At 46.9% G+C, this 24,765-nt stretch overlaps 3 long non-coding RNA genes across 7 annotated transcripts; all 3 read right to left on the bottom strand.

The window, feature by feature from the left end:
• Nucleotides 1–1,653: 1,653 nt before the first annotated feature.
• LOC140693165 (uncharacterized) lies at nucleotides 1,654–14,916 on the bottom strand. Of its 2 annotated transcripts, none has more exons than XR_012068875.1 (5): nucleotides 14,835–14,916; nucleotides 11,648–11,772; nucleotides 10,279–10,408; nucleotides 4,849–4,969; nucleotides 1,654–1,733 (listed from the first exon to the last, which is right to left on the bottom strand). It is a non-coding gene; the product is annotated as an uncharacterized lncRNA (long non-coding RNA). The 2 variants fall into 2 exon arrangements; XR_012068876.1 differs by lacking the exon at nucleotides 1,654–1,733 and adding an exon at nucleotides 1,792–1,988.
• A 28-nt stretch (nucleotides 14,917–14,944) lies between these two features.
• Nucleotides 14,945–18,390, bottom strand: LOC140693141 (uncharacterized). 4 transcript variants are annotated; one of them, XR_012068843.1, is made up of 6 exons: nucleotides 18,159–18,390; nucleotides 17,670–17,841; nucleotides 16,763–16,875; nucleotides 16,477–16,543; nucleotides 15,302–15,387; nucleotides 14,945–15,199 (listed from the first exon to the last, which is right to left on the bottom strand). It is a non-coding gene; the product is annotated as an uncharacterized lncRNA (long non-coding RNA). The 4 variants fall into 4 exon arrangements; XR_012068840.1 differs by lacking the exon at nucleotides 18,159–18,390 and having other exon boundaries at nucleotides 17,670–17,941; XR_012068841.1 differs by lacking the exons at nucleotides 16,477–16,543; nucleotides 18,159–18,390 and having other exon boundaries at nucleotides 17,670–17,941.
• Nucleotides 18,391–19,131: 741 nt separating this feature from the next.
• Nucleotides 19,132–23,644, bottom strand: LOC140693180 (uncharacterized). Its single transcript, XR_012068893.1, has 4 exons — nucleotides 23,558–23,644; nucleotides 23,050–23,210; nucleotides 20,045–20,162; nucleotides 19,132–19,168 (listed from the first exon to the last, which is right to left on the bottom strand). It is a non-coding gene; the product is annotated as an uncharacterized lncRNA (long non-coding RNA).
• Between the last annotated feature and the right edge of the window lie 1,121 nt (nucleotides 23,645–24,765).

Raw genomic sequence — 24,765 nt, 5'->3', positions numbered from 1 at the left:
TTCACTGAGGTTACTTTTCTCTTCTGTGAAAACTACAGTTGCAACTAAGAATGTATAGAATCTCATCATTCACAAGCCCAACAATTTGTGAGGACTTCCCATGGGCCAGGCTCTGGACAGATGAAAATTTAGGGTCTCAGATATATTCATCGGTAGAAGAAGTTTATGCCATAAAGACATTAATTATTCCTGTTTTGATAGACAGATTCAATGTAATTCTTATTAGAATTCCTACCAGATTTTTCATGATGTAACAAGTTAATTTATGGTCAGGAATAGCCAAGAAACTTCTTTAGAAACATCACTGGGGAAGGGTGGATAGGTCATTGATTTCCACTGTTCTTTCTGAAGTGATGAAAAACGTTCTGGAATAATAATGGTTGCAGCACTGTGAATATGCTAAAAGCTGCTGAATTGTACCATTTAAATGGATGGACTTCATGGTGTGTGAACAAAATCACAATAAAGCTGTTATATGAAAAAAATATTTCTTGACAATTATTTTCCCCTCTATACAACTAGTCTGCCGCACAATTTAAGAAAACCAAAAAGCCAGAACAAACTAAACTGTGCCAGGAGCTCTTTAGGATTGCAATGTCCCTGGGTCTCCAAGGCCTCTGGTGGTGCTGTTCCTGTTAACACACACTAGCTGGGCTGGACTAGTTAGGGACTGTAACTATCTTTCTAAAATCTACGGTCACACGTTTCACCCTCGGAGAGGGAAACCTGGAGGATGTCACAGCCTCATACCTTAAGCTCATTTTTAGGTGAACCAAGCCCTGCTTTCACCACTAAAATCCCTCTCACTATAAAAACACGTGACATCATCAAGCACCGCCATCATAACACCTGAGAGTGTTCAAGGTACTTACCTGGGTCCGAAATACTGAGCAAGGAGACAGAAGCTCCCTCAGCACTGCCGCTACCTTTTCCCGACTCCACCAGGAGAAGCTGGTATTTACAACCTGAGGCTCTCAGCCCGGGGAGCAGCGCCCACGCCACTGAGCTGGTCCGCAGGGAGCGGGAAAGGGAGAGGAGGGCAGCCCCGGGGTCGTGGGGCAGGGAGAGCTGGGTGGGGGACGCGTGCGGCAGCCCCGCTCGGAGGCCAGCCCCAGCCGCCCGCCCCCGTCCGGATCCGCAGACCCCGCCCGCGCGGGACACAGCCCGCCCAGGTGTGGGGACCGGTAGGCGGCCGAGGAGAGGAAGCCTGGGAGGAGAGTTCTCGCAGGCGGGAGAGGGGAAGGGGACGCCAGCCTCGGACTGAGGGGATCCCGGCTGGGGCGAGAGGCGGCAGGTTCACACCTCGCCCTGGACAGGTGTGGCCGAGGCGCCGGGGCAGAGGGGCCTAGCCCGAGCAATTCAGCTGAACATACGCTGACTCGCGCCCTCGCGGGCTGTGACACGCGGATCGCCCTCCCCCAGCAGCCTGAACACTTCCCGGGAGCCCATACCTTGCACTTCCACAGCCGGAGGCCCCGGCCCCGGGCAGAAGCCAAAGGCCTAACGGGCGACAGAGCTGAGAAGCCTTTGGGGCCGATCCCGGGCTCTGAGCTGGAGCTTCCAACCCGCGGTCCAGCTGGCACCGACTACGCATGCGCAGTTGTGCCAGCGACCCTCCGATTCCTGCGAGAGAAGCTGGGGAATTGAGGGAGGGAGAAAATGGGAGGAAGAAGGGAGGAGGGGAAAAGTGGAGGGAGACAGATGGACAGGAGTTGCAGAGAGAATGGAGGGATCTGGAGAGGGGAGTGGAGTAGCAGAGATGGAGAGAATAAGCTTTACTTCTGGCGGCACCCCGAAACAGGCGGCAGTCCTGCCTCTGCACCCTTCTCTAACACTTCAAGGCCCGCAGCTCAAATTTTATCTCCCTGTCCAGCCCTTCAGTCGAGGCCTCTGCAGTACCCCTATGGGATCACGTCCGTTGCCCCCACGCGGAGATGTGTTTCCTGTTGCTCTGGGAACCAAGCACCGGAGGGTGTTGTCGCTCAGAACTACCTTGGGAAGAGTACATATTCCCCTTTTACACGCTGGGAAACAGGCAGGCAAGATCTCTGCCCTTAGCTCCACTATCCCAGGTGTTGAGCTGGCGGGGAGCGGGAGGTATAAAATCAGAGCCCCAGAGGGAGCATACTGCCTGAGTGTTGGTGTATATTCCCATCCCGCCTGATTAAACCACACCCCACCCTAGGGGAACCATCAAGGGCTCACAGTAGGTCCCTGGGTGTGGGAGAGCTGTCCTCATTTACAGTGCCCAGCTTGCTGTGTAGATAGGAGTGTTACTGAGTCCAAATTCATTCTCCTCAGTGCAGGACAGGCCAGTAAGTTGGGAGACCAGGTGTTGGGGCATGGAATAGCAAGTTTCTGTAGACCTTGATGGCAAAGTAATGTCCTGGAAAACCATCTCCCCAAGTCAGAATTCAGGCTTCTTTCCTACGTGCTTGGTTGTAGCAAATTCTTGGTGTAGGAATTCTTTTTTGTTAAAATCCTTTGTTCTTGCAGCTATCCGCCTGATTCAAATCTCTGTAAACCTCCAGAAAACAAACGTTATTTTCTATTCTGCAACTTGTTATCTTTTTATGAATGAAAAAATGTTAAATATCCTTAAAGGTCAGAGCCTTCAGAAAAGGCTCTCCTGTATATTTCAGGCTCTAAGCAACATTGTTTCACAAGCAAGATGAAGCCTAGGAGACAGAGCACAGGGTTAAAGTCAAAGGAACAGATCTAATATGGAGTCAGATTTGTTCTGTTCTATTACCCAGGCAGAAGCCACTTGAGGATTTAAATCCCTTTAAGTTAAAAAAAAAAGTTTAAAGGAATTTACATACATAGGTAGGAATGTGCAAAGCATATCTGGAAAAGCATGAAAAGGATAGTAAACAGTGGCATCTCCAGGGAAACCTGAAAGAACAGAGGATGAGGGAAAATTTCTTTCACTTGTGTATCTGTGTGCTCTGTTTGAATTTTTTTTAACCATATGCATGTATTTCTTCTTCAGTTAAAAAAAATTGTAATGGAGCAAAGGAGTAACTAGCACAGCAACTACAGCAGCCATGGAATCACTGAGCCATCACTGTTAATTTAAGCCAGGAAACATTTATTGACTCTCTCCTATGTGCCCAGTGCTTTTATAAGACTTCTTTTATTATTATTATTTTTATTTTTATTTTTAATTTATTTTATAAAATAATAACATGCTATCCCTCAACCTTGCCAATGGCTGGTGAAAAACCAACTGAGTTTTTCTTGAGTTGTTTTCCAAGGAGTAGAGATGAGTTATAAGCCGAACACATCTTCTGGGCAAAACAGTCGGAGTGGTTTTCCAGCAGGCCAGACAGCTGTGAAGGGTTTACCATAGAGGAGCCCAGAGGCTGAGAGAGAAAGCCTCCAGGACCCTACAAAAAGCTGCCCAAAGTGCCTTCTCCATGGCACTACTGAAATAGGAAAGAACAAATCTTACTCCATATTAGATCTGTTCGTTTGACTTTAACCCTGTGCCCTTTTTCCTAGGTTTAGTCTTGTTGGTTCTGCACCTTTTGTAAAACAGTGTTGCCTAAAGCCTGAAATATACAGGAGACCCTATTCTCAAGGCTCTGACCTTAAAGGAAATTAACACTTTTCCATTCATATAAAGATAACAAGTTACAAAATAGAAAATAACATTTGTTTGTTGGAGGTTTACACGGATCTGACCCAGGTGAAAAGCTGCAAGAACAAAAGATTCTAACAACAAAGAATTCATAAACGAAGTTTGCAACAACCAAGCATTCCTGCTTCCCCTTTTTAATATAAAAAGATCCTGAATTCTGACTTTGGGAGATGGTTTTCCAGGACATTTGACTTCCATCTTTTCAGCTGGCTTTCCAAATTAAAGTTGCTATTTCTTGCCCCAAAACCTGCTCTCCCGATTTACTAGCCTGTAATGCACAAGCAGAAGAAGTCTGGACTTGGAAAGACAAACATACATTGAAAGTACCCATTTGGTATTTTAAATGACCTGCTTCCACTCGTCTTCCTGACGTTTTCTTCTCTTGACAACTCCTGCTATGTGTATGAAAACCCTGTCATGTGGACACATTTACATCTCTAGCCACTACCCTTCCAGGTAAGAACTGATGCCAAGAAGTCAATGGAAGTTGCTAGAATGTATTACCTGGCCAGAAAAGAGCAGAAGTGGGTTCTGGCTGATGTTCAGGAGCAGGCTGTGACACCTGACAAGATGTCATATGTACGGACAGACAGCTGGGCACCAAAGGAGAAGCTTCTAAGCCTCCAAGAGGGACTTGTTGGATAGGAAGGAAAAGTCCCAGCCTATAGCTCTGATCCCACCATGAGCTTCCTGAGCGAGGCTGTACAAGTCACTTAAATTCTCTAGGCCCGTGCTGCCCACCATGGGAGCCACCAGCCACATTCAGGATTATGAAGTTATTCTGTAGCCAGACAGAATTATAAATACACATTTTATTGCAAAAGTTCAGTAAGTATAATATTTAAAAACATTATTGGTTATCTTGCCCTAACAAGTTATTTTTGTATGTCTAGCTTTCTGTGGTTTGCAAAGCCTGCGACTAATGATTCCCTTACAGTGAGTTATTTTGAAATTATAAGTTACTGGACACAGTACCCTCATATCACACTTGAAAAAAATTGATCCACATAAGCAAGGTGATCTGACTTAGTAGTTATGAGCAGGGGCTCTGGGGTCAGCCTGCCTGAGCATAAATTCTCACTCTGCCTCCAGGGGGTTCTGTGTGAATCTTGGAAAAATTATTGTTGTTGTTGTTGTTGTTGTTATTTGTGCCTCTTTTTCCTTCCCTTTTAAATAGCGAGAAATATGTAGACTCTATCTCTTACCGCGTTGCCAGGATTAAATGAGTAAACGTCTGTGCTGCCCACTTCCCTGGGTTTCAGCATTCTACAGGCAATCAGAGTCAATCTCAGAGGCATTCTCCTCTGTCTTCGTCAGTCTGGGATGCTGTAACAAATTACCGTGGGTTGGGTGGCTTAAACAACCAGCATGTTCCTTAAGTTTTGGAGGCTGAGGTCAATGTATCTGGGAGAGAATAGCCTTCATGGCTCGAAGATGGCTGTCTTCCCTCTATCTTCATGGGCCAGAGAGCAGAGAGAAGCAAGCAATCTGGGACCCTTTATAACAGCACTAATCCCATTCATGAGGGCTCTACTCTCATGACTTCACTTTATCCTAGTAATCACCTCCCAAAGGCCCCGCCTCCCATACCATCACCCTGGGAGATGGGGTTTCGACATATGGATTTTGAGGGGATGCAAACATTCAGCCCTCACATCGGCTAATTCTCCCCAACATGCAGTCATCAAAACTGTAGCTAATATCAAAGAAATGTTTATATCCCTCTGCACATTTCCATTCCTGCATCCACTAACACTGAAGCCCTGTTATTTTATTCCTTATTTTTCTGGTAGAGATTTAATTGATTCCTCTAATCCAATGCTCTCCTCACTCCAAACAGTCGTCTTAACAGCCCTGCCAGGTAGGTCTTCCTTAAGACACCTTCCCACTGCACCTGGTTGTTTTTCAGTATAAATGTCAGAATCCTCTCCACACCCCAGCCTAGACCTTTAATCCCTTACACTAGCGCCCACTATGTTATTTTTCTATTACCACTGTAACAAATTTCCATAAGCTTAACAACTTAAACCAGCACAGATTTATCACCTTATGGCTGTGGAGGTCAGAGATCCAACACAGTTCTCATTGAGCTAAATTCAACTTAACAGCAGGGTTCCTTCCTTCTAGAGGATCTAGAAGAGAATGTTTCCTTGTTTTTGGTTTTTTTTCTAGCTTCCAGAGGTCACCCAACTTCCTTAGCTTGTGCCCCACGACTTCCTCCATTTTCATGGCCAGCAGCCTTTCTGAACACTGCTCCATGGCTACACCTCCCTCTGAGTTTAAACTCAGCTGGGCTATGTCCTCCATTTTAAGGACCCCTGTGATTACATTGGGCCCACCTGGACAATCCAGGCTACTCATCCTATTGTCTCATCTCAGGATCCCCTTCTCCCCTCCCATTCAGGCATTATGTATGTGGCTGTGACATTCACCTTGTGTGACATTTCCTCTCATGAGCAATTTAAGGTTCAAGGCACTTACGAATGACTTTTTGTTTTTCTTCCTTAGTCTTTCTACATTCAGTATGTGTGGTGAGATTATATGAATCCTTTTAATTTGTGGCCCTCCACTAATCTTTAATAATGTATCATGGGTTTAAAAGGCTAAGAGACAATTTAGAAGACAGAAATCCTCTAAGATTTTTCTCCTAATATAATCTGTCATCCCTTTTACCATGTACAGAAACATGTCACAGTTGGCTAACCTGTGGCGGGGGAGGGACATGATTCTGCCAACACACTCCCCTCATTCTCAACAATTTGATGATCGGCTAACCAAGGATCTATGCTCCCCGCTTCGCTCACTTCCTCCTCCTTTCCACTGACTATTCTGTTCCCACTGCTACCTTCATTCACCACATCAGGATTTCATGACCACATTCTTCTCTAAATAAAGTGGATATCTTTCATCTAATGTCTGATAACTGTTCTTATTGTATATGCACACACTGACCTACACATAACTCCACTGATCTCTTTATTTTCCTAGAATCGTCCAGAGGAATCAGTTCCATGATGATGATGATGATGATACTGACAGTGATGACAAGGGCCTCTCAAAGATTCTGATAAAGAGGGAATCAATAAAGAGAGGGAATCATTAAAAAATTGCCCCAGAAACAGGCTTAAAAGTAAATAACTGCTAAAGTGTTTAATGAAATTGACTAATATTTAACTATTTTTAAAACTTTGTAACACTGAATTTAAAATTTTAATGGGAATTTTCATTCACCCCTAACCAAGATTCAACTCCAGGACCAAAATCTAAGGAATTCTATCTTCTAACAAACCGTCCACTAGCCTTTTAAACACGTGATCCTTTAAAAAGGGTAATTGCTGGGCTGAAAATAAGCAGGATTCATATAATCTCACCAGACATAGTGAATGTGGAAAGACCAGGGAAGAAAAACAAAAAGCCATTCATAATGTCTTGAAACTTACGTTGCACACAGGAGAAAATGTTAGCCAAGGTGAGTGTCACATCAACATGACGCCTGAGTGGGATGGGGAAGCTGATCTTCCTCATCAGACATTTATGCTGATTTGTTAGATGCCAACACAATTTCCTCATTGGATTTGCTTCTAATACGTATGGAAGAGTTTAGGCTCTACCAAGAGCAGACTAAACATTTTCCCCTGCTGTCAGGTCACTGGACTGAATGTCCCCACAAGAAGGACATAATTATGTTTCATAGGGAAGTCTTCTTGAGAAGCAACAGGCTTTTCAAGGGCAGAACTGCATGTCCCCCCATGGAGGGCTGGAGGAGGGCTAGATGGGACACTAGAAAAACAGCAGGAGTGAGTTCAGATACTGCTGCTCAGGTCGCCAAAGTCAGCAGTGCTATCTCTAAGGATATGTCATTCTCCCAAAATTTCCATGAGTGAAGGAGCCTGTGAACACTAAGCAGGTTTTTAAGACACAGCAGCACATAATTTACATCACAACTCAATTACAGTATGTTTTGATATTTGGAAAATAATTAGCCATTGTTCTTTGAAACTGCAGCAGTAGCAATAGAAATAAAAAAGACTGAGACGTCTTGGAGACAACAATCAATAAACAATTCTAAATCTGCAGGATTTCTTGACAATATGCAAGCAATGAGCTAGATGTGTGCTGCAGATACCTCTTACTGCAGGGCTCACTGCTGCAAAGCATAGAACTAGTTTTCTCAGCAGATATAGGGAACCAAGTCAAGATTCCTAATTTTGAGAGGTTTACCATACGGCTGGAAAGATCAGACAAGTACATACAGCCAAATATGAATAAATGTAATCAAATAATATGAAATGTGAATGGAGCACAGAAGAAAGAGAAATTCCTTTCACCTGGGATCTAGAGAGACTTCTTCTGAAAATGCGGCTTTGGAGATGGCCAAAGACATGGGTGGAATTTTGGTAGAACAGGATGTAAGGAATTTAGAAACTGATTGTAAAATTCATATAAAAATGCAAAGGATCCCAAATATCCAAAACAACTTTGAACAAGAAAAACAAAGTTGGAAGACTTACACTATCTAATTTTCAGAATTTTTTTATAAAGCTACAGTAATCAGAAAGTATGCTGTTGGTGTAAAACAGGAAAATAGAATAATGGAACAGAATAGAAAGTTCAGAACTAAACCAATACTTATATACACAATTGATTCTCAAAAAGGATGCAGTGGAGAAAAGGATCTTTTCAACAAGTAGTGCTGGAATTGTTAGACAGTGATACGCAAAAAAAAAAAATGAACTTTGATCCACACCTCACAAAATATACAAAATTAACTCAAAGTGGATCATAGATCTTAATAGGAAATCTAAAACTATAAAACAGCTAGGAGAAAAAGCATAGGCTTAAGCTTTATGGCCTTGGGTTTGGCAAATATTTCTTTGCTATGACACCAAAAGTATCATCTATTTTAAAAAGTAACTGATAGAGTGAACTTTACAAAAATGAAGCCTCTTCAAAGCTCTTCTAAACACTGCTAAGCAAATGAAAAGACAAGCCATAGACAGAAGCTATTTGCAGATCATATATCTGGTAAAGGTCTCTCTTTGTGTCTGATCCAGAATAAAAACATTTCAAAACACAATAATAATGCAAACACCTGAATGAATGAATGAGGCCAGAAAACACACTTCAGTAAAGATATACAGATGGATAATAAGCATATGAAAAGATGCTGATTAAAGATGCCATTAGTCATTATAGAAATGCTTTTAAAAACCACAGTGAGATACTAGTTCACATATATACTAGAATGTATACGATTAGAAAGACCGACCTTACAAAGTGCTGGCAAGGAAGTAGAGCAACCAGAACTGATACACACCACGAGGAATTTACAATAGCACAACCATTTTGGAAAACTGTTTAACAGTTTCTTTTAAAAAGGTAAACACCTATCTACCATATAACCCAGATATTTCTCATCTGATGCTTTAGAAAATAAGAGTGTATGTCCATAAAAAGAATTGTAACCAAATATCCACTGCAATATTATTTATAATAGCTCAAGTTGGAAATAACCCACGCATCCATCAAGAAGTAAATGGAGAAAGAAAGGATGGTCTAACCAAACACTGTTCACAATAAACTATTCAGAAAAACTCAGCATTAAGCAATACTCTGCTATGAGAAAAATAAGCTATTAATACAGCAACACAGATGATTCTCAAAATAATTACACTGAATGAAAGAAGTTAGACAACATAGAGTAGATACTGCATGAATCCATTCATACAACGATCTTGAAAATGCAAACCAGTATGCTGTGATAGAAAGCAGATCAATGGTTTCCAGGGGAATAGACGGGGAGGGAGGGAGGGAAAACAAAATGCAGGAGAAGAGTTTTGTGGGTGATGGGTATGTTCACTGTCTTGAATGTGGTCATGGTTTCTTGGGGATATACTTATGTCAAAAAGCATTAAGTTGTACACTTTAAATATGTGAAAATTATTTTGCCAAGTATACCTCAAAGCTGTCTTAAGAAAAAAGGAACTTTTGTCGACGCAACTCAGGGCCTTATTGGAGTGAGATGATCAGTCTCTCACCCTGTCTGCCTAACGGGAAGGTAGAAAACCTCTTACGGAAGATAAGATATGAATTTTTCATTTGCAATATCTGCCATGTAATAAAGAATTTCTACACATGCAACATGTCAAGACTATATGATGGATAAAATGAGAATAAGAAACATTAGACAAAGGATGCAAACCCCCAGGTGATGTAGGCATCAGAGTTACCAATAAAGGCTGTAAAACACTTTTAATATATTCAAGAAAATAAGGAAATGATGGGACAACAGATAACAGGGTCAAGACTTTCACCAGAGAAATATATTGGAATGTATTTTTAAGAAAAATCAAACAGATACTCTAGAACTGAAGCTTTCAGCTCTGGAAACAGGTAAACAGAGCTAATTAGGATCCCTTTTAAGTAAAACTTTCAGTAATGCCGGATAAAATACAACAACAAAAGTAACACAGAGATAACTATGAAGAGAGAAGTTCCCAGGTGACAATAAAAAGAGGACACTTAACGCCAAAATGGTAATCTTGTGAGCTGATGCCACAGCACCCTGGAGGGAAGGGGTTTTCTTCTGCACATAAATAAGGATACAATGTCCATTAAGGAAAAAGGGTCCATACCAGATGTAGAAGAGTCTTCCTTTATAGAAACCTCTGCATAAGACGTATTGGACGACTTGCCTCTTCACTGAAAGGAAGACTCAAAGTTCTCCACCTGTGCACGCAGGAAAGGGGTGAAACAGCCGGTTCTCTAGGGAAAAATAAAATCTCCCTTAAAAAAATCTAATCTCCACGCCCCTGCTTTATATGAATGTGGAATCCAAATTGATACTCCACGTAAGATTCCGGAATTCCCAAACTGAAAAATATACTTCAAGGTTGATCATATCACCTGGAGCCTTAGTATAAGCAACACAAAATTGTTCTCTAGGGAAACTTTATAAACCAGGATGTAAGGGACAATCATAGGAAAAAAATTGTACTCACTATAGAGAAACTCCCACAACTCTACACACACACAGACACACAACTATAAACAGAAGGAAATAAGTGCCACAGGGAAGAAAGAACTCACCGCAAAACACAGGATGATTAATATTCCAGAGCCTAAAATTATGAAACAATCTAAGAGAGAGCATAAAACAAGTATGACTGAATCATTAAAAGATAAAATGAATCTTATGTAACATAATGAACAATCAGGACATCATGTAAAAGAAAGCAGATCAATTTTTTTATAGAGCTAAACAGAACTTATGGAAACAAAATACAGATATCATTTGGTAAATAAAATTCAATGTATGGGTTAAGTAACATTTTAATCTTCAATATCTAGGGTGTTCATTAAAATTCAACAGTAATCTCTAAAGTAATTGTTTAAAAAGAGAATAAAAATAAAGAAGTCAAAATGAAGAATGCAAAATAGGCTGGTCACTATTCTAAGTTCTCCATCCATTTTATCACTTAATGCTCACAGTCTTTGAGGTGGATAGTACCACTTTTTGTATATGAAGAAAGTGAGTCTCAAAGGGTTTACATATCCTGGTTACATGGTTAGCAAGGGAGGGAACCAAGCCCGGATAGGCTGTCTCTAGACGCCATGCCCTTAATCATGACTGCAAGGTGTATAACAGGCAGGAGAAAAGCAGAGCAGAGCAAATAGATATCACAAAACAAGATGCCAGAAATACAACATCATCACTAATCACACTGTATTTAGATGAAATAATTAGTTAAAAGATTTACAAATTTCATTTGTTTACCTGAGACAAAGCAGAATTAAAACTTAAAACTGGTTGAAAGCTTAGAAGAATAACAGAAAGAAGTCAAAAGTTAGAGCCAGAAAAAGAGACACCTGAGAAATACTTATCAATGGAAAGGTAATCACTCAAGCCTCCCTCAGGTTCATAGGTACCTGAAACCCACCTTGGCCTGACACTTACCAGCTCTGAGCGAAACACTCAATCCCCCGGAATCTTCGTTCACTCACCTGTGAATGTAAGGAACGATCCCTCCTTCCATCCGGCCAATTTGTATTGACTGCTGTGCCACGGGTACTGGTCAAGCCACCTGAGGTCCGTCAGTGAACAAATAAGGATCCTTGTCCCTATAGGACTGAGGAGGAGCAGAACATAAACTACAGTCGTGACAGTCATGTGAAATATATGGTATTCTAGAAGGTGATAGAAATAATATGATCAGGGAGAGGGGGTTTCTGGGGCAGAGACAAGGGGAAGGCAGTTTCCAGTTTAAAATGAGATGGCCAGAGCAGGCCTCACTGAGGACCTTGAGAAGGGGGTGCTAGTTGCTGAGCTTCCTCTAACACAGCACCGCACACTGGGTGACGGGAACTACAGAGGCTCACTGTCTCACAGCCCTGGGGGCGGGGAGTCTGCAGGCAGGGTGTCAGCAGGGCTGGCTCCTCCTGAGGGCTGGGAGGGAGAGGCTGGTCCAGGCCTCTCTCCTTGGCTTGGAGACGACCGTCTTCTCTCCACATTTCATCACGTCATCTCCCATGTACACGTGTCTCTGTGTCCACATTGCCCCTTTTTATCAGGACACAAGTCATACTGGATTAAGGCCCACCCTATTGACCTCTTCTTAACCAATGACCTCTGCAACAAACCTATTACCAAATTGGGTCATATTCTGTAGTCCTGGCGGTTAGGACTTCAGCATATGAGTTTGACAGAGACCGGCCAGGGCAACAGGCCTGTGGGTGCAAGTCTGATGTCCCCAAGGGCCAGCAGGGAGGCCAGTGTTGCTGGAGCAGAGTGAGCCAGGGGAGAAAACCGGAGATGAGCTCAGCTTGGGGAGGGGAAGGAAACCTGTAAGGTCACCATAAGGACTCTCGCTTCTTCACTGTGTGAAATGAGAAGCCATTGCAGGATTTTGAGCAGAGAAGATCACACCCAGGGTCTCACTCATGCCTGACTTAGGCGATGAGGATGAAAATATTTAGGCTTTCGAGCTGATAATACTTAGACTACATGTTGGACTTTGACTTGATGGTGTAGTAAATGAGACTCTGGAGGGTGTTGGGATGAGGTGGATGCATTTTGCATGTGGGATGGACAAGAACCAGTGGAGCCAAAGGGAAGAACTTTGTAGAATAATGGCCCCCAATATGTCCACGGTCTGATCCCTAGAACCTGGGAATATGTCACTGTGCATGGCAAAAGGGACTCTGCAGGTGTGACTGTCAAGGACCTTGGGATGGCAGATCACTGTGGGAAAGCAAACGTCATCACAGAGGTCCTTAGAGGAGAGAGGCACATTGGTCAGAGACAGAGATGTGAAGTGGCAGCAGAAGTCACAGTGACACAGGGCCCTGGGCCAAGGAATATGAGCACCTATGCAAGCTGGGAAAGGTAGGAAGATGAATCCCTCCCAAGAGCCTCGGTGTGAAACGTAGCCTTGGCCACACGTTGGTTTTAGCCCACTGACATTGACTTTGCACTTCTGCACCCTAGAACAGTGAGAAGATGAATGTGTATTGCTTTAAGCCACTGAGTCTGTGGTCCTTTGTTACAACAGCAATAGGAAAGGAACTCAGGAACCAACATGAACATGAACCACTGGCTGTCTGCTGTGCTGGCAGGAAGTCCTTTGTCTCTGAACCTGGGGGAGTCTCCTGTCTTCTGGCAGCATCCACAAACTACCTCATGCTAACTTGGCAGCTTGCAGGTGGTCAAATCTTAACCCTGCACAGTTCTTGATATTTAGTTAATAAAAAAGATGGTGTCATCATGGGTATTTTTCCATCTTTTAAATACACTTCAGTTTTCTAATTGAGAGACCATGTAAATAGTTTTCAATCTTAATAATAAATAACTGTGGTTTTATTTGGTTACTTAAATTATGAATAATAATATTCACATTAGTAAAAGTTATTAAAATCAACATTCTTCAATGAAAATATCAAGTTTCTTTTTGCATGAACATGTATTAACTACAAGAAATGTTCCATGCTTTGTTCTACGATTTAGTGTTAGGGTCTTAAAGAATAATATTTTCCTCAAAAGATATTATAGTGAGGGGATTCCTTTTAGTGGAACAGTTCCTACATAAAATCTGGTGCATGGCTCAGGCCACAGGGAAACTAGAAATGATAGAAATCAGGAGGCATTATAAACACAGAACAATTTTTAAAGGAATTAAAAAACTGGATGTGTGAAAACAAAGAATCAGAGAATATTATGGTGAAATAAAAGTATTTTTCAGCTTAAGCAAGACACGGGGTGAATAAATCTAAAATGAAAAAACCACCCAGAGATTAGCAGCGAGTCATGCATGCTGTGTGACTGATCAAAACCAAGTTGTTTCCAAACCAGTGTGCAGGCTTGCTGCCTTCATGAATCAAGTCTGTGTGGCACCAGGCCACCTTGAATACATGTTGATGAGGTATTTATAAGCCCTTAAACATCCCAGCTCCAAGCCCACACACACGAGCCAGACGACCATCACCTACACATCTGCAAAACACACAGCATGGTGAATAGCACTTTTCTTGCTCAGTAGCCGGTGGCAGGGTAGTGTGAGCAGACAGATATACAGGGACACAGGGACACAGAGACACCTCCCCTCACTCAGCTGAAAAACTTCCGTGCATTCCTGAGGACAGGATTGTCATAAAATGCACCATGCATTGATCCTCCTCCTAGGAAAGAAACGACAGTGTTGTCCTCAGGTTTGAGCATGGTGGCCGGGGGATCTCAGAAGAGCTGTTTCAGCACAACCAATGGAAATGTCGGCCACCGTGACCACGAGAGACAAGTCTCCTTCCATCCCGGTAGGCACTTGGGCTCCTGATAAAACTGGGCTCAGTAAATGGTTGAATAGAAGGCACAGACCTGAGGGGTGCCCCAGCAAGAGACAGGAGGTAGGGCCTGGTTTATGCTGCCATCGGGAATTTTCAAAACAGCAGAGCTGAGATGGATCATCTACCCCAGACTCCTAGCCTTAAGGTTAAAAGGGTGGCAGCCCTGACAGGCAAAGCAACATGCTAAGGGCAGAGCGTGGTAGTGACAGCGCCAGATGAAACGCACCGTGCCAACCCCATTCAAGGCCACTGACACTGAGGATGGGGCCAGGTTTCCAAGTAGGAGAATGAGACAGTGTAAATACTTTGTTCCCCCCAAAACCCCAATTTTTTTTTTAAAGGCACAAAAACTCACCTTAACTAGCTCTCTTCTGAGGGGGCTCTCTTCTGTCTCTGTCTTTCTGTCTGTCTCCATTTCCCTCTCTCAGACACAAACATACAATTTTGTGAAAAGGCAATTCCTGCCATACAAAGACAGATTTCACATCTTCAGAAAGACACTTGACAAAGCACGTTTCTCAATTCAAGTCTTTGTGTGAGGTCTGAGCAAATGGCTTATTTTCTAGAACAATCGGTGGTTCCAAAATCAGGAGATCATCTTCCCCAAAGGAAGAGTTCTGGTCCGTATTGATGAAGTTGGGGATGTCACATTTCATGAGCCTGTTCAGCTCCTCCTCTGGCCACCTGCTGCATCTGAAGGCTTCCTGGAGCCGAATATCACTGTCAAGGGCAATGGTTGAGATACCAGCTTTGGCCTTGTCCAAGTGGTCCACTTCATTGATGTAGCAGTGGAAGAGGGACCTAGATTCGTCATTGCCCTACCAGAGAACACCTTGAGCACCAGCGGTCTTCCAAAGTCTGACACAAAGCTGTTCAGTCTGAATCTCTTCTCGGGAGACTCTGCATTGCTATAAAGAACACCAAAATAAAAGATCGCTCACACTCTAGCTCGGTGACCTGAAGAATCATAGTTTTTGCCATTTACTGAGTGCAAATCCCTGCACAGAGCACGCTTACAAGCACTGGAAGTGAGAGACATCACTTCTGAACACATAAAATTAAACCCAAGGCAAAAGTCTCAAGTGAGGGCCCTAGGACCATCCTGAAAAGACATTGCTCCCTGAGAATCCTCAATATTGGTGCTTCGAACACCAGTGTTTCTCAGTGGGACACTCAGATCATCTTCACCAGAATTAGTTAAAGTCCTTTTTAAAATGCAGAATTCTGGAGTACACACCCTCAGAGCCTCCAGAGGTAGGGACCGGTAGTCTGTATTTTCATAGCCACCAAGATCACTAACCATGTTCAGGTTTAGCAGCGCGGTCTACATCGGGTCACCTGAGCATCGACAATGCTGTCTCACGTGGTGGGGGGGCCATGTGTGTCAGGGTGCTTTCCTACCCACATGTCTCCCCTGATTCTCAGAACTGACAGTGCTGCCCCATTGGGCACGAAATACCACCATTTCACAATGCATACGCAGGGCGCCCGACTGACAGATACAATCAGTGATAGGAGAGGGGACAAAGCTCAGGTTCCTGATCCCTTGTTTCACTTACTGTGGGACAAATGATCAGTTCAAGGGTAATAAATCAGTGAATGAGTGAATAACATGACTCTCGTTAGTCCAATGAGTGCCTGGAAGAGCGAGCCTAGGCACACTGAGAACCATAACAGCCCATCTACTTAATTTCCATCCTCCTCAGATTTATGTAAAGGTTACTTCCACCCAGGCAGTGACTCCTGAAGGGCAAGAATCATGTCTGAACAAACTCTCAAATCCAGAACAGAACCTGACAACAATTAGGCTCTGGAGTCTGTGTTTAGCGAGTGTTGAATCTCAGTGATTCCAGCTCTTACACCTTGCCTTCCCATCCCACCCCTCACGATATGGCCCTTATGACCAGTTCTCCCGGGGCTGGGGCCACGGAACCCATTTATAGGACTGGAAGAATCTGATCATATAAACCATCCCAAAGATTATCATCAAGAGTCACCTGCATTTCAGGAATCGGTAATCCCAGAAGCTTTGCAGTTCAGGCAGGTGTCTTCTACTGTGACTGCCTGGGTAACATCAGACAAGGAATTATCAAAAGCCTGAGCTTTTCCTTTCAGGAATAATCTACTAAACAAATCTCGTTGACCACTCAACAAATGTGATTTAAAGATCAATGATTTACACAAGAGTACAACATTCACTAGGTCGTTGATTTTGAATCCGACAAAAATCATTTGAAAAAGATTGACAGAATGTAGCTTTAATGCAAATTTACGTATTCTTACCTTTCAGTAAATCATCTTCTTCCCCTACTTATCACTTCACCCAAGTTTAAAAGATGTCTGAGAACAGGGATGGGTGTGCCAGCAATCTGTGATCCAATAACCTAAAATGTCACCTAGGAAAAAGAGGGAAGTAACATATTTTTAAAAAGTATGGTGAGGACAGCAGGGCCATCCCCCAACTCCACACTAAGAAGCTCTGAGTAATAGCTTTCCTGTCTGCCTGGGGCATCAGCTGATGTGAAAACCCACCTAGAAAGCACACTGTCCAGCAGCTCTTCCATAACACAGGCTACACTTTCTCAGGATTAAGAATTGGGCCAAGTAACCCCTTCACTGAAGAATAAAGACAAAGGAGAACAAGAGAGTTCTTCCCCTCCCAAGGGGAGAGCCCAGACCTTGGGCTGCATGAACTGAGTCCATCTCCCAGGAGAAGGATAAACTGGAGAAGGACATCCTGCGAAACTAGGGCAGCAAAGGTAGAGATGGGAACAAATTGAACAGCTTGCCAGGGACAGCCCCCTCCGTTGCTGCATTGGTGGCTGCCTCAGTCCCCTCAGCACATCCTGCCCACCTCCGGTGGCTAAGCTGTCAGAGAAACTGTGCTTTGCAACCTGGGGCAACAGAGGCTGCCCCCAGGCCAAGCTGCTGGGGAGATGGGAGCTAAACCACTAGCTCCCAAGTGGCAGGCCCCATACTCTCACCATCACCCCGCCGCCCCCGCACCTTAACGCACGCCCATGACAATATGACCCTGAGATTTGTGACCTGGGAACGAGGGGCAGCAGAGGCCGCCCCCACGTCAAGCCTCCAGAGAGATGGGAGGTTATCCTCCAGCTCGCAATAGGCAGCACCCCTCTCCTCTCCACCCCCTGATCTCACTGCACCCACCTCCCAGGAGCAACCTGACCTGGTGTGGTGTGTCAGGCGAATCTTGGGCAGGAGAGGCCGTCCCCAGGCCAGGTCAGGGGAAAGGAGAAGTGGCCCCATTAGGCAGCTGCGACGGCTGGCTGCCCCTTCCCCTCGACTTCATCGTGCCCGCCTCCCAGGAGAAAGCTGACCTGGAGATGGGCATCCGGCTTCTTGGGCAGCAGAGGACGCCCCCAGGATTGGCCGCGGGGAAGAGAAGAGCAAATTGACAAGCTCCGCCCTGCAGGCCCTCTACCCTCGACGTCGCCACCCTCGCACCTTAAAGGCACCGCCCAGGGCGCCCCTCCCCAGCAGGCTGAATGGGACAGGTGTGTCTGCTGATCTGGGTCAGGAGAGGCCACTCCCACACCAGGCCATCGCGGAGACGGGAGCCAATCTACCAGCTCCCCAATACATCCCCATCCGCCCGCATCAGCCTCCGCTCCTGCCCCCTGACCTCACAGTGGCCTCCTCTAGGGAGCAGGCTGACCTGGAGATGGACGTCCGGCGAACTTGGAGCAACAGGGACCGCCCCCAGGGCAAACCATGAGGAGAAATGGGAGCAAATGGACTGGCTTCATGGGAAAACGCGCCTCTGCTTCCACCACCCCAAACGTATCACGCCCGCCTCCCGGGGTCAGGCTGACTAGGATACACGTGTCCCGTAACCCAGGGCAACAGAGACCGCCCCCAGGACGAGCCGCGGGGAAGATGGGAGTAAATGGGCCCGCTCCCCCGCTGCAGGCCCCCGACCCCCGCCACCCTTGCACCCTGACTACCCTGCCTCCCGCCCCCAGCAGGCAAAGTGGGACAGGGGTGTCCCGGGACCTGGGGCAGCAGAAGCCGCCTGCAGGCCACGTGGTGCAGACATGGAGCTAATCCACAAGCTACCCCGGGGCAGCCTCCCTATCCCCGCAGCCACCAATTTACCAGATCCCTGACCGCACCGCACCCATCTCCCAGGAGCAAGCTCACCTGGAGTCGGACCTCAGGCAAATCTCTGGCGGCAGAGGTCGCCCCCAGGCCAGGCCGCGAGGGAGAGAAGAAATGGAGCAGCTCCCTGGAACGGACCCCCTCCCCCTGCCGTCGCCGCCGCCGCCTCCCAGGAGCAAGCTCACCTGGAGACCGGCGTCCCGCCTCTAGGGCAGCGGAGGCCGCTCCCAGGCTCCGCCGCTGGGGAGAGCGGGGCGAATTGACCAGCTCCCCAGCGGCAGCCCCCCTCCCGCCGTGGGACCCGCACCTTAACGACACCGCCTCCACTCCCCACTCAGCAAGCTGAGTGGGACAGCTGTGTCCGGCGACCTGGGGCAGCAGACGCCGCTCCCAGGCCCGGCAGCCGGGACAAGGCAGCTATTCCACCAGTTCGCCAGGGGCAGCCCCGCTCCGCCCCCCTGCCGCTGCCGCCGCTTCCGGACCTAACGGCCCCACCTCCCAGGATCAATCTTACCTGGAGTCCAACTTCTGGCGAATCTCCGGCGGCCAAGGCCCCCCGAGGCCAGGCTGCAGGGGAAAGAAGAAATCGACCGGCTTGCCCGGGCAGCCTCCCACCCATCGCCGCCGCCTCCGCCGCCCCAAACCATTACACCAGCCTCCCAGGGTCAGGCTGACTGCGAGGATGTGCACTTGCCTTCTAACCCTGGCTACGTGCCTGAGCACCTCCCTGCAACCCTACATTCCCTGCACCTCTGCACCCCTGCCACTATCTGCACTTATGCACTGTCTGCACCCCCGCATCCCCTGAACTGCCTGCACCTTCCACAGTCCCTGCATCCCTGCCACTACTTACACTTTTGCACTGCCTAAACTCCTGCACCGCTGCATGTCCCACACTCCACCTCTTGGGCCTGTGGCAGAGTCTCTGCTGTTAGACCAATGCACAGGGACTCACATCTTTGCCAGTATATGATGCATCAGTGAACGTCTGGGGTTGGCTGCAGGAAGGTACATGTTCCCGTTCACTAGCCTGGGCCACTAGGGTGATCTCTGTGAGGTCATCCAGGACGGGCTCAGAGATGCTGTTCTCTGGGAAGGGAGGAGTTGAAACCGATCTTGAGGGCAGAGCTGGGCTCACCAGGCCGTCCAGGCTTCATGTTTTACACAGGGCTTCGGGGAAATGAAATGCATCCGGCCAAGTAAGACCGGCCTGCTGTGCTCCCACCTCAGTCCTGGGCTCTGAGGCAGACCGACTGGCTCCCACCCTCAGGGCCCAGTTTGGGCACCTGAATGGTCCCTTGGAGGCATCCTATCACTTCTCAGGAAGAAGTCTTTCTGCTTCCACCCCATGGCCCTCCCTCCCACTGTGCTGGCCTCAGGAAGTTTCCTTATTTGGGGAAGAAGGCAGCCTACCCCCTACCCCACCCCTCACCGTGCTCTCACCCAGGCTGATGCTCTCTCTGCCCTTCAGAGTCTGGAAAGCCATTCCCCTTCAGTAATGTCCCTTCTGAGATGGACTTGCTTCCTCTCAATTCTAGGCGAGGATGCACCATGGAATGCACTGGGTAAGAGAACCAAAATAAACAGTTTCTTCTGTGAGGTTTTCTGTTTATCTACTGGGGCTGGGCTGTGTGTAGTTTGCTACAGCTATTCGTGTGAGAGGCTAAAGCCACCTGTGTGTCCTTGTTTTCATCTCCCCGCTGTCCTTGTGTTTTCCCTAGACACTCCTGAGAGATTTACTTCTTCTAATTTTATTCCTGTTATTACACAGGGACCCTACTGACATGGAGATAAGGTGTTGGGGGAGCGGGACAGAGCAGGGCATCTGTAGTCCTGTGATTAGTTATCATTGAGACTGTGCCCTGAGCTGTGACCTCCACAAATGTTTCTCTTTCCCCCCACCCCAATTTGGGTGAGACAGAAGGTATTTCCCTTCCCCCAGGTAGGTTAAGCTCTGGTAAAATAATTTCTCATTAAAAAAAAAAACCAAAACAAAACACAACCCCCCACAATGGAAGAGAATATTCTGGGTGTATTTCAATAGAGGTATTTTTTCCTTTCCTGGCAGGAAACATGAGGAGTTTTCCTATGATCTTCATTCTGAGAACAGGGTACGGTCCTGGAGGTAAAATGCATGAAAAAGAGCATGGGGCACCTCTGACTGTCCCCCTGGAGTTGTCACACTCAGATTTCCTCACGCTGAGCCTCCCGCTGGCCTCAGGGACCTGTTAAATCTGCTTGCCCCCGGGGTTCTTACAAAAGCGGGTCCTTCCCTGGGAGCTGTGACTCTCGAACCCTGCCCGACTGCCTCTCTGGGTTGGGAGCAGCTTTCCCCCACAGTTTCCTTGTGGATCTAAGAAGAGCAGTGGGTTTTCAGCTTCCTTGGCTCTGGTGTTGTTTTCAGGACAGAAGGGGCAACTTCTGAGCTCCTCACAAGCTGGACCAGAGGCTGGAATCCTCCCCTCCTCTGCCTCCATGCAATCAGTGGCTGTGGTTCTAGGCGAGTTTCTGACGATGTGGATTTAAACACACACATCCCAGCCCCCACAGGAGCACACAGTCCCATAAATCCCTACAACCTCCACTGGTAACTACTGAGCCAATGGGACATGGGTTTCGGGGCTGCAGAGGCCTGACTGCACGACTTGCTTTGTGGCCTATTTATGTGGTTGTTCTGGGCCTTGTCTGAAGTGACTTGCTTACTGTATCTGGTACATGGGAAATATAAAATAATACTAGAACCTCCACTTTTTCTCCCTCTTGGGCCTTCCAACCTATAAAGTAATAAGTGAACTCAGACGGCCTAGTCACCACAATGAGGTCAGAACAGCCTGGCTCTCCTGAGTGACGGGCACTGACTTGCACTTTAACTCGGAAGAGTAGGGGAACCGCCTTCCTCTAACTGGGCCTCTCCCCACACCAGGCACGCCCTCAGCTGAGACGGGGCCAAATCCCCCATTGAGGTGTGTGCCGGTGGCTTCAGTGTGATCTGGCCCTGGCGGGACATGAACCTGCAGTGAGGTGGAGGGTCAGGAGGAGGGGGGTCCCTGCTGGGGCAGCAGGGGGCCCGATGACACCCTGCCCAGCCTGGTGCCTGGGGCTCCCCAACATCTCCTATGGCCCCCGGGTCGGCTCTGGTCCGGGCCACTCCAGGCATCCTCCCAGTATCTTTTCATTAAGTCCCTTTTTTGCTTTTATCAGCCAGAGGTGGCTTCTGTTGCTTGTTCAGTGAAACAGTGCATCAGGAAACCAGAATATTTCTAACATCAGTAAAATACCAACTTCGGTCAGCTCGCCGGGCAGACCGTGCAGCACAAATTCCCGCACAGGGCTGTGCAAATGTCTTACGTGAAGGGTCCTCATCATATGTCTTCAGAGATACAGAAGCTGGTGGTTCAGGTAAAACCTCAGGGAGGGATTGAGGAATCCAAAGCTGGTTGGTTTCAAAGACTAACCGGTCGGACCAGACCCCTGTGCTGTGGTAAGAAGCCTGGCTCAATGTCACGCAGACTCAGCGCCCTAAGTGTCCGGTGGGGCTGGTGCTGTTCCCTTTACTGGCCCTCATAAGGGAGTCACTGTAGCCCCTTACACTCAGCAGGGAATCCAGCCCTCTTAGCCCCCACCCTGAGTGTTCCATGACACAAATCTCAGGAATGTTTAATTTTCATCTTTGTTTAGGAGGATGAAGGTGGGTCAAGAAGAGACGTAAATTCACACTTAGTGACACCAAGTCACAGCCAGTACCTCCTCCTCGGAGAGCTATGTGCTCCCACAGTGGTGGCTGGGGGCCTGGGCAGAGCCCCTCCACTGGATCCAGAGGGACTCACTCCTCTGTCTGCAACTGATAGGTTGGACAACCAATCCAGAGGGGACAGAGCATCTTTCCCGGGAATTTGGAACTGACACACAGAAATTAATTTCACTCATCTGGGGATTGGGAGGAGGGTGGGAATCAAATGAAACCAGAGCAGGAGAGAAAGTTACAAGTGAAAGAGAGAGAGACAAAGAGACTGAGCTTGTGAGAGCAAATAGTGGGAAGGAAGGAAAACAATAAGGGGACAGAGGAATTCCAGTTCCTGGCTGTCTAGTTTGTCCCAGCCCATCAACGAACCTGCGGGATGGTTAATATCATTCCAGTTTTGCAGATTAGGAAACAGGCTGAAAGAGACGGGGGTTGGCTTCAGGTGCACTGTTAATTTAAGTGCCACTGGACCCCTCACTTCCCACTGCCTGAAGGCACCATGATCCTCACAGGGACCCTGCTGTGCTGACAGCCCAGCATCCTGATTAAAGGGACCCTGTGGGAGTGGGGACCTCTCTGAGTGTGGAGAGTTCCCTGCACCGAGATTCCATGCTTCAGTTGTCTCCCGCTCACCCCAGATTAACGTCTCCCCAGCTGCACAGTCTCCCGACACTCTTCCCTCCCTGCCAGGCGCCCCCATCCTTACCACCGAGTGTACTGCTGGAGTTCAGGCACAGGGATGCCCAAAGGAACACGAGCCCACCGGCTGTACAAACAGCACACTCCCAGCCCCAACTGGGCTCCATGGGGATAGTAGATGTCCTCATCTTTCATGTATCTAAGGCAATCTTCTTCTTCAGCTGGAGGCTATAGAGAAAAATAAAAGGTCCAAAACATCGTTCAGTGAGGAATTCTTCCAAGGACCTGACTCCAGAGTCTACAACCAGTTTTGCTGGCCGATCCTACCCCCAGACTTTGGGTGAGGTGGATTATTGATCAGCACAATCCCCGGTGGCCCAGCTCCTGGGCTTGGCTGCCCAGAGGAGGCTGGGGGAATGGGTAAGGCCAGGGCACTCAGGAAGAACACAGAGGCCCTGCCCTCACACCTCCGCACTTGTTAACCGTTCCCCAAATCTCAAGACATTGGACAGAGTGCAGCCACCACAATAATGAGATTCTCCCATCTGTTCACTCACTCCTGTCGGTTCACTTACATGCTGAGCATGCACTGGGTCACAGGACATGACACACAGTATGGCCGAAGGGACAGGCTTGGTCCTTCCCCCTGGATCCTGTTGAATCTGATGGAAGAATGATCACTCATAAACGGCTTCTCAAAAGGATACATAGACAGAAGACAAACTGCAGAGTGAATCAAATTTTAAAATATAAATGAAGATCCCCCAGTCTCCCCGCCTGAGGTTAACAGCATAAAGAAAATAGATCTTGCCTTTGAACACCAAGGAAGTGATCACCCCCTCTCAGGGGGAAAGGAGAGTTTTTCTTTGAGCAGAACACAGAAGTGCTCCATCGGATTGGACCAGGGCCTCTGCATTCATTCAGTAAATCTGTATAAGCTCCTACTACATATGGGAATCTAGTAAGTAGACCTGTTCCCAAGGCTCTTGGGCTTTATTAGTCAACAAAATAGACACGACTCCCCATCACTGGGGGCTCAGAGTTTTAGCAGAGGAAACAGGCTGCATGTTGGGGGTAGCAAGAGCTTGGGGAAAGATAAGAGTGATATGAGCAAACTCAGGTGATGGCGGTGGGGTGCGAGGCAGACAGGAGGGAACAAGGCAATCCTGGCAGATCTCACGGAGTAATGAACTTGAAGCAGCATAGATCCGGAGGAAGAAGGAAGAGCCAGGGCCAGAAGCCCCCAGAGTGATGGGGAGAGTATGTGCGGAGAGGCAGAGTACGCCGGGTCCTGGAAGACTTTGGGACGACTTTGGCTCCTAATGAAATTTTGACCCTTTTAGTGAGTTTTGATGGGGTGGGTGATGTCCAATTTATGCTTTTGTTTTGTTTTTTTGGGGGGGAGGGTAATTTATTTATTTTAGTGAAGGTGCTGTGGTTTGAACCCAGGATCTCATGCATGCTAAGCATATGCTCAATCACTGAGCTACACTCACCCCCTCAATGTATGCTTTTATACACTCCCTCTGACTCTGTGTGGATGAGATTGTAGAAAAGCAAAGATGGAAGAAGGAGGCTATTTGTGTCCTAGAAGGGGCTGAAGGTGGCTCCTAGGAGGGTGGGGAACAGGGAGTAGGTGGTTAATGAATTCAGAGTAGTCAGAATTTTCTAACAAGCTGGATTTGCTGTGTGTGTGTGTGTAAGAGAAAGAGAGATAAACAACATGGTTCCAACATCTGGACCCGGAAAATGTGATGGATGTCCTCTCCATCCACAGGGGATG

The sequence above is a fragment of the Vicugna pacos genome, unplaced genomic scaffold (assembly GCF_048564905.1).
Source record: "Vicugna pacos unplaced genomic scaffold, VicPac4 scaffold_19, whole genome shotgun sequence".
Classification (NCBI taxonomy): domain Eukaryota; kingdom Metazoa; phylum Chordata; class Mammalia; order Artiodactyla; family Camelidae; genus Vicugna; species Vicugna pacos.
The sequence above is the reverse complement of the archived record's forward strand: the minus strand, read 5'-3'. Positions and strand labels throughout refer to the sequence as shown.